The sequence below is a fragment of the Rattus norvegicus genome, chromosome 1, assembly GCF_021556685.1.
Source record: "Rattus norvegicus strain SHRSP/BbbUtx chromosome 1, alternate assembly SHRSP_T2T, whole genome shotgun sequence".
NCBI classification, from domain to species: domain Eukaryota; kingdom Metazoa; phylum Chordata; class Mammalia; order Rodentia; family Muridae; genus Rattus; species Rattus norvegicus.
The window spans coordinates 154909893-154917600 of NC_141534.1; the positions used below are offsets into that span (position 1 = coordinate 154909893).

A 7708-nucleotide genomic window follows, 5' to 3' on the forward strand; every position below is an offset into this window, starting at 1 on the left:
TTATGTTTCTACATTGTACTTCATCACTGAAGGAACTGAAGTCAGAATAGGAGCTCAGACATGGCAGGAACCTGAAGGCAGGACCTGGCTGATGCAGAGGCCATAGATGGTGTGCTACTTACTTGATTGCTCCCCATGCTTTGTTCACTCTGACTTCTTATAGATCCCAGGTCTACCAGCTTTGGTATAGCACTACCTATAATGTGCTAGACTCTACTTCATCAATCACTGATTGAGAAAATTACCTATTGATTTGCCTATAACTAGGTTTTGTGAAGGCATTTTCTCAATTGAGGCCACCTTCTCAAATGACTCTAGCTTGCGTCAAGTTGACATAAAATGAATCAGTACAATAAGTAATTTGAGACTTCTAGTAGCACCTTATTTTTCTTTTTGTTGTGGTAAAATCTCTGACAGAAAGCAACTTGGAGGAGGTAAGATTTGTTTGGGCTTATTATTTTGAACAGGAACATCATAGTGGGCAAGGGATGACAGTGGAAATATGAGACCACTTCTTCATATCCAGGTATGTATTAACTGCAACATTTAGTAAATTTTCTTCTTTCCATTATTTTATTGTTTAGCCTTAGACTTCAACCTTTTGCCAAATCACAACCTGTTAATATCCTAAGTATTTTTGACTCACGCTAAAAGGAAGACAGATTTGTATACATATCTATCTATTAGCTGTTTCGCAGAATGTATTTTACACTTTTACTTGGGAACTTATAATGGATAAAATGAAGAGGGATTTACAGCTGTATTTATAATATGAAAGACAAATTTGAAATATTCAACAGAAAAAAATTTGACCAATGTCAACTTTGGAAACTTTGGAGACAGAGTTATTGCCATACTTCTTTACTGTTATTAGTTATAAGCCATTGGAAGAATAAGATGAATGAAATCTAATGTTAGGCAACATGTTAACTCTATTACAGAAACACTATCTTGGAGAGCTTAATTTATCTGTAGTCACTAAGAAACCTTAGGGTCCTCTCTCCACTTGCCTCTCACTGTCTGAAGCAGGTGGAAAAGCTGTCTCCAAGGTTAGGAGAGCAGAAGAGCTGGCTCTGTCTATCATAGGCTGCAGCACTTTGGAGATCAGGCCCTGCAACTTACCTGGGCAGCACAGTAGTGTTGACCATGGTGCCTGGGTTGCAGGTGATTCAGCACCAAGGACATGAACATGGGAAAGTTGGCCCTGCTCCTCATCTGCCTAGATATAAACGGGTGAAGGTGAGATGCCCTCTGCCTCTCTCATCCTTTGCTACCTGAGGCAAGTAGGAGAGCTACTTTTGCCCTATACCAGCTGTAACACTTGGGGAGAGCAGTCTTGAAATGTGTTTGGGCAGCACAATAGAGCTGACCCTGGTGGTGGGAGAACAGGTTAGGTAGACATTGCTGTGAGAGCAGGAGAACTGCCCGTGCCCCTTTTCAACGTAGCATTGGATGAGTTGTGTGGGGCAGTGCTGTAGAGTTTTCCCTGATCCAGGGTTTTGAGTTGGCCCACCATATATATCCTCTCTATGATCTGCTAGAACACACAAAATAGCCAGTCCTGAAGCTCCAAACCTGCAGGATATCCATGACAACAATATGATATTAGAAGGGAGTCCTGATGAATATCCAGTATTGATATTGTAGCAGACACCAGAAGCCTTGATCCAGACCAATGACTCAGTGCAATGAACAGTTGTAAGTAAAATTGTTTGGACAAAAGGGTACATTGCATAACACTACTATAACTTCCATGAATAGATTTTGTTTTTATTCTATCTCATTTAATTTTTTTGTAAGGGATGTGGCAAGAAAAGATAAAATGGGATGGGAAGACAAGTGGGATTAAAGTACATGATGTGTAATTCACAAAAACTCAATAAAAAGTTACAAGATCTGTATTTCATTCCATTCTTTTGCCTTTTCCTAGTTTGAAAATATATACTTAGGAAAATTTGGAATTAATAACTAGAAAGAAAAGTCTAGCATTCATATTTGAGTGAAGATATTTGCAGTATCAGAAGCTCCTGTGAGGTCCCATTTCATAAGCGTATCAACTTCCCAGAATTCCATCATCCTGGATTATCACTTCATTGTCAGGGTTTATACTTATAAACAGTGTTAGTTAACTTTATGTGATTATTTATGTCTGTGTGCTTGTGAGCAAAATCTCAAAGGTACAGAAAAGTAACCGGTTGATAGAATGAACTTTTTCACATGCTTTAGCTAGATTCCATCCAAATTTTAGTGTTTTCCTTATTTCTTAATCTTTCCATATGGATATATGACATGTATATACATGAACATATGTTTGTACTTATTTTTGGAGCTATTGAAATAAATGTGAAACTTTGAAGAAAAAAGAAATCTTGGGGCAGTAAGGGTCACCTGTTCAGTAAGAGGTGTGTCTAGTCTGCTAGCAAAACTTCCTGCAAGGCTGAGCAGTTAACATTATAAGCTCAGTAAAAACATGGTAATTTCTATAGGAGAAAGGAAGAAACCCCCATTATTGTTTCTTAGTTTTCCAACAAGATATAGCATCTCTTTGTAGGAAGCCTCTGTGAGACAAAGAAGGAATCAAAAAGATTCTCCTATAAAGCTCCTACCTCCTGACCAAAACATCATGAGAAGAGAAAATGAGTTTCAAGACCCTCACTGTTTCTTCCAACTTTTCATTCCTGTAGTGCATTAGACAAAGCAACTTTGTTGTTAAACACCCCATTGTATCATCAGCTCCTTTGGACATGTAGGTCTGCTGCCTTTAAAACTGCTTTTTCTTCACTGTCATAAAGATGCTTTCAAAATCTACTACCAATTATTTGTATAGCATCCTGGTATTACTCATGAATACAGCAGATTTTTGACCAAGATGACTTTGAAATTAGTCCCCCACTCTTTATTACCCCATGAAAAACCAAATCACAAAACTCACCACATTACTTAGTTAATTTCAAGACCACTGCTGCCCACTACAATCTAAGAAGTTATTTTGTTCACTACAGTCAATCATTGGTTCTCCTGATATTATAATAATAGAAAGAAAAAAATCAAATTGTCTCTCATTCACTTCCAAATGTTTGTAAAAGTAGGAGGGAAAATAAAGGTCAAGACATCAATCTATTTGTAGGTGAAAGTCTAGTGACTTTAAAGGTCAAGGGAATTAAATTTAAAATTAAGTTTTCTGGCTTTTGCCATTTCCTGTCCAAGTTCATATCCAGGCTAATCTCAACTAGAGTTATTATCCATACCTTGCTAGAGTTAGGACTCTTTCAGCAGTTGAGTTTTAGAAACCTCCCACTGGAAATGTTTGAGTCCTATGGGACTGTAGAAGTTGAATTTTTCTAATTCTCTCAATTCAATGATTTTCTCTCCATATTTTTAATAGAAATCCAAAGAGGGCATAGAAAATGTTTGATTTATCGCACTCAGAAAAATTTGAAAATGATCTGATCCTGAACCCCTTGAGAAGTTACTGTAGATAAAATTATGTCCTTAAAATTGCCAATAACTTCAGTGAAGACCGAGTGAAAACTCTATGAAATAGGAAAAATGGAGAAAAGCTTTTATTGTTTCAGCTTAGAGACAACGTGGTTAATCTGGTATCTTGGCCAAACTCCTTTACTCCCCTTTTGGGAAACTCAACAGGAGAGGACTAATCTTGGTATTATTGACTTATTAGGAAGAGAAAGAAAATTGACTGAGAAAAGAGTTTTTCTTAAATGAAACAGCTGCATTTGGCCAACTGTACTCATGCTGTTTTGTGGTATCCCTAACATAAAGGATCTATCTTTCTTTCTCCCTTTCTTTCCTTCCTTCTTTCTTTCTTTCTTTCTTTCTTTCTTTCTTTCTTTCTTTCTTTCTTCCTTCCTTCCTTCCTTCCCTCCTTTCTTTCTTTCATACTTACATTGGGGGGGCAAACTTTATCGATGGGATTCAAAGGAGTAGGACTCCTTAGGCCCACCCCATTACTCTGGGGTTCAGGGATGGAAACTGCGAGGGAGATGCTCAGTATTGGGGCCAAGTTGTGACAAAAACTCCTCAGCAACCAAGGGCCTCTCTCTTGCTATCAGTGTCCTTGTTAGGGCGGGTGGGCCAGTGCCTCTTACTCCCTGAAGGCCATGGAGGCCATAAGGTTCACCATCCTTTTGCTCTAGCCATATTTATTATCATACCAGGAAATGAGCTTTACAAAGTTGTCATTGAGAGTAATGCCACCCCCTCAAAGGTGAAGGAGTGGGAGTTACTGTTGAAGTCAAAAAGGACAACCTTGTCCTCAATGTAACCAGGATGCCCTTTAGTGAGCCCTCGTATGCCTGCTTTACCACCTTCTTTATATCATCATACTTGGCAGGTTTCACCAAGTAGGATGTCAGATCAACTATAGATACACTGGGAGTAGAAGCACAGAAGGCCATGCCAGTGAACTTCCTATTCAGCTCTGGGATGACCTTTCCCACAGCTTTGGCAGCATCAGTGGATGCAAGTCTGATGTTCTGTGCAGGCCCACAGCCATCATGCCACTATTTTCCAGAGGGACCTACAGTCTTCTGAGTGGAAGTGATGGCATGGACCATGGTCATGAGTCCTTCCATGATGCCAAAGTTGTCATGGATGACCTCGATCAGGGGTGCTAAGCAGTTGGTGGTGCAGAATGCATTGCTGACAAATTAGAGTGACTTATCATATTTCTCCTGGTTTACAACCATCACAAATATGGAGAAATTGGCAAAATGGGAGGAGATAATGGCCATTTTGGACCCGCACTTCAAGTGGGCCCTAGATTTCTCCATGGTGGAGAAGACACTAGTAGACTCCACAACATACTTAGCATCAGAATTACCCCATTTAATGTTAGTTAGCTCCTGGAAGATGATAATGGGCTTTCCATTGATGACAAGCTTCCCATTCTCAGCTTTGACTGTGCCATTAAATTTGCAATTAATACAGTCATATTGGAACGTGTAAACCATGTAGTAGAGGTCAATGAAGGGGTCTTAGATAACAACCATCTCCACTTTGCCAGATGCAGAAGAGAAGACAGCTCTGGTAACCAGGTGCCCCATATGGCCAAATCCATGTACACTAACCTTCATGTCTATGGGTCAAGTCTAGCACTACACAAGAATATATGGCGGTCTCTGGAACAGGGAGGAGCAGAGATTTGCTAATTTCCCTTCCATTTCTTCCCCACTTTGATCCCTATGTTCCCTTACCTCGGTGCTTAGATCATTATGAATCACATCAAGCACCACTGACTCAGTTCTTTACCAAGCAAACAATTTCAGACATGATGAAAAATGAACATGGGGCACAAAACTGCTCAGAATTCTATTCTCTTGGAGAAGAGAGAGAATCCTGGCTAAGTATGAAAGTTTCCAGTTCTGCCAAAGATTAGGTCCAAATCTCCATAGCCTACAAAATTCTGAAGGATATATCATGTGTTTTCATAGATGTTGGTTTTGGTTTGTTTTTTATCAAAAGTTTGTCTGGGCTGAATTATGGGTCTAAAGCTCTTTTCTTGTATATCATTTATGGGACATGAGTCTATCCATGTCCAGAGTTTCTGAAGTCCATAACTTTTATTGAGGTTGAGCCTTTAAAAAAAACACCTTACTAAGCCAGCATAATTTCTAACTGAATTTCGATTATTTATTTTATTTTTTAATTTTATTTTCTTGGATATTTTATGTATTTACATTTCAAATGCTATCCCCTTCCCCCTTCTCCCATACATCCTCCCCGTGCTTCTATGATGATGCTCCCACTCTCACCTACTCCCAAATCAACACAATGGCATTCCCCTACATTGGGGAAATGAACCTTCACAGGACCAAGGGTTTTTCCTCCTATTGTTGCTGGACAATGACATCCTCTGCTACATATGTGGCTGGAGTCAATGAGTCCATGTGTACTCATTGGTTGGTGATTTAGTCCCTGGGAGCTCTGGTGAGGTCTGGTTGGTTGATAGTGTTGTTCTTCCTATGGTGTTGCAAACCCCTTCACCTCCTCCAGCCTTTTCTCTAACTCTTCCATTTGGGTTCCCTTATTTAGTCCAATGGTTAGCTGCAGGCATCCTTATCTGTATCAGTAGGGCTCTGGCAGAGCCTCTCAGGAGACACCCATATATTGTTCCTGTCAGCAAGCACTTCTTGGCATCAGCAATAGTGACTGGGTTTGGTGGCTGCGTATGGGATAGATCCCCAGATAGGGCAATCTCTGGATGAGCTTTTCTTTGGTCCCAGCTCCACTCTTTGTCCCAGTGTCTCCTCCCATGAATATTTTGTTCTCCCTTCTGAGAAGGAATGAAGCATATACATTTTGCTCTTCTTTCTTTTTGAGCTTCATATGATATATGAATTTTTTCTTAGGTATTCCAAGCTTTTGGGCAAATATCCAGTTATCAGTGAGCACATACCATTTGTGTTCTTTTATGATGGGGTTACCTCACTCAGGATGATGTTTTCTAGTTTCATCCATTTGCCTAAGAATTTCATGTAGTCATGGTTTTTAATAGCTGAGGAGTACTCCACTCTGTTGATGTACCACATTTTCTGTATCTATTCCTCTGTTGAAGGGCATCTGAGCTCTTTCTAGCTTCGGGCTATTATAAACAAGGCTTCTATGAACGTAGTGGAGAATGAGTCCTTGTTATGTATTGGAGTATCTTTTGGGTGTATTCCCCAGGAGTGGTATAACTGGGTCCTCAGGAAGTTACTATGTCCAATCTTCTGAGGAATTGCCAGACTGATTGCCAGAGTGGAACCAGCTTTCATTCCCATCAACAATGGAGGAGTATTCCTATTTCTCACACATTGCATCTACTGTCCCCTGAGGTTTTTGGAAAGATCAGAAATTCTAGGCCCATACCTAAACATAGTAAAAGTAATACATAGCAAACCAGTAGCCAACATCAAACTAAATGGAGAGAAACTTGAAGCAATCCCACTAAAATGAGGGACTAGACAAGGCTGCCCACTGTCTCTCTACCTATTCAATATTGTACTTGAAGTCCTACCCTGAGCAATTAGACAATAAAATGAGGTCAAAGGGATACAAATTGGAAAGGAAGAAGTCAAAATATCACTATTTGCAGATGATATGATAGTATACTTAAGTGATGTCAAAAATTCCATCAGAGAATTCCTATGCTGATAAACAACTTCAGCCAAGTGGCTGGATATAAAATTAACTCAAACAAATCAATAGCCTTCCTCTACCAAAGGATAAACAGGCTGAGAAAGAAATTAGGAAAATGACACTTATCACAATAGCTACAAATAATATAAAATATCTTGATGTGACTCTAACAAAGTGGATGAAATATGTATGACAAGAACTTCAATTCTAATGAAAGAAATTGAAGATCTCGGAAGATGAAAAGATCTCTCATGTTCTTGGATTGTCAGGATTAATGTAGTAAAAATGGCCATCTTGCAAAAAGCAATCTACAAATTCAATGCAATCCCCATCAAATTTCCAACTCAATTCTTCATAGAATTAGAAAGAGCAATTTGCAAGTTCATCTGACTATTCATTTTATACCCAAAGATAAGATATATCTTACTCCTTTCCAAAGACATTTCTCTTTGAAACAGGAAGCTATTACAAAAAACTATGATCTGTAAAAATACAGATAACAATTGATTATGTGCCACCAGCTCCAATGAATAAATCTACAGCACATTTCCTTCATCTAATGCTGAGGGAC

At 39.1% G+C, this 7708-nt stretch overlaps 1 pseudogene; it reads right to left on the reverse strand.

Moving 5' to 3' along the window:
- Positions 1–4196: 4196 nt before the first annotated feature.
- On the reverse strand, positions 4197–5063 carry LOC148007752 (glyceraldehyde-3-phosphate dehydrogenase pseudogene; annotated as a pseudogene).
- Between the last annotated feature and the right edge of the window lie 2645 nt (positions 5064–7708).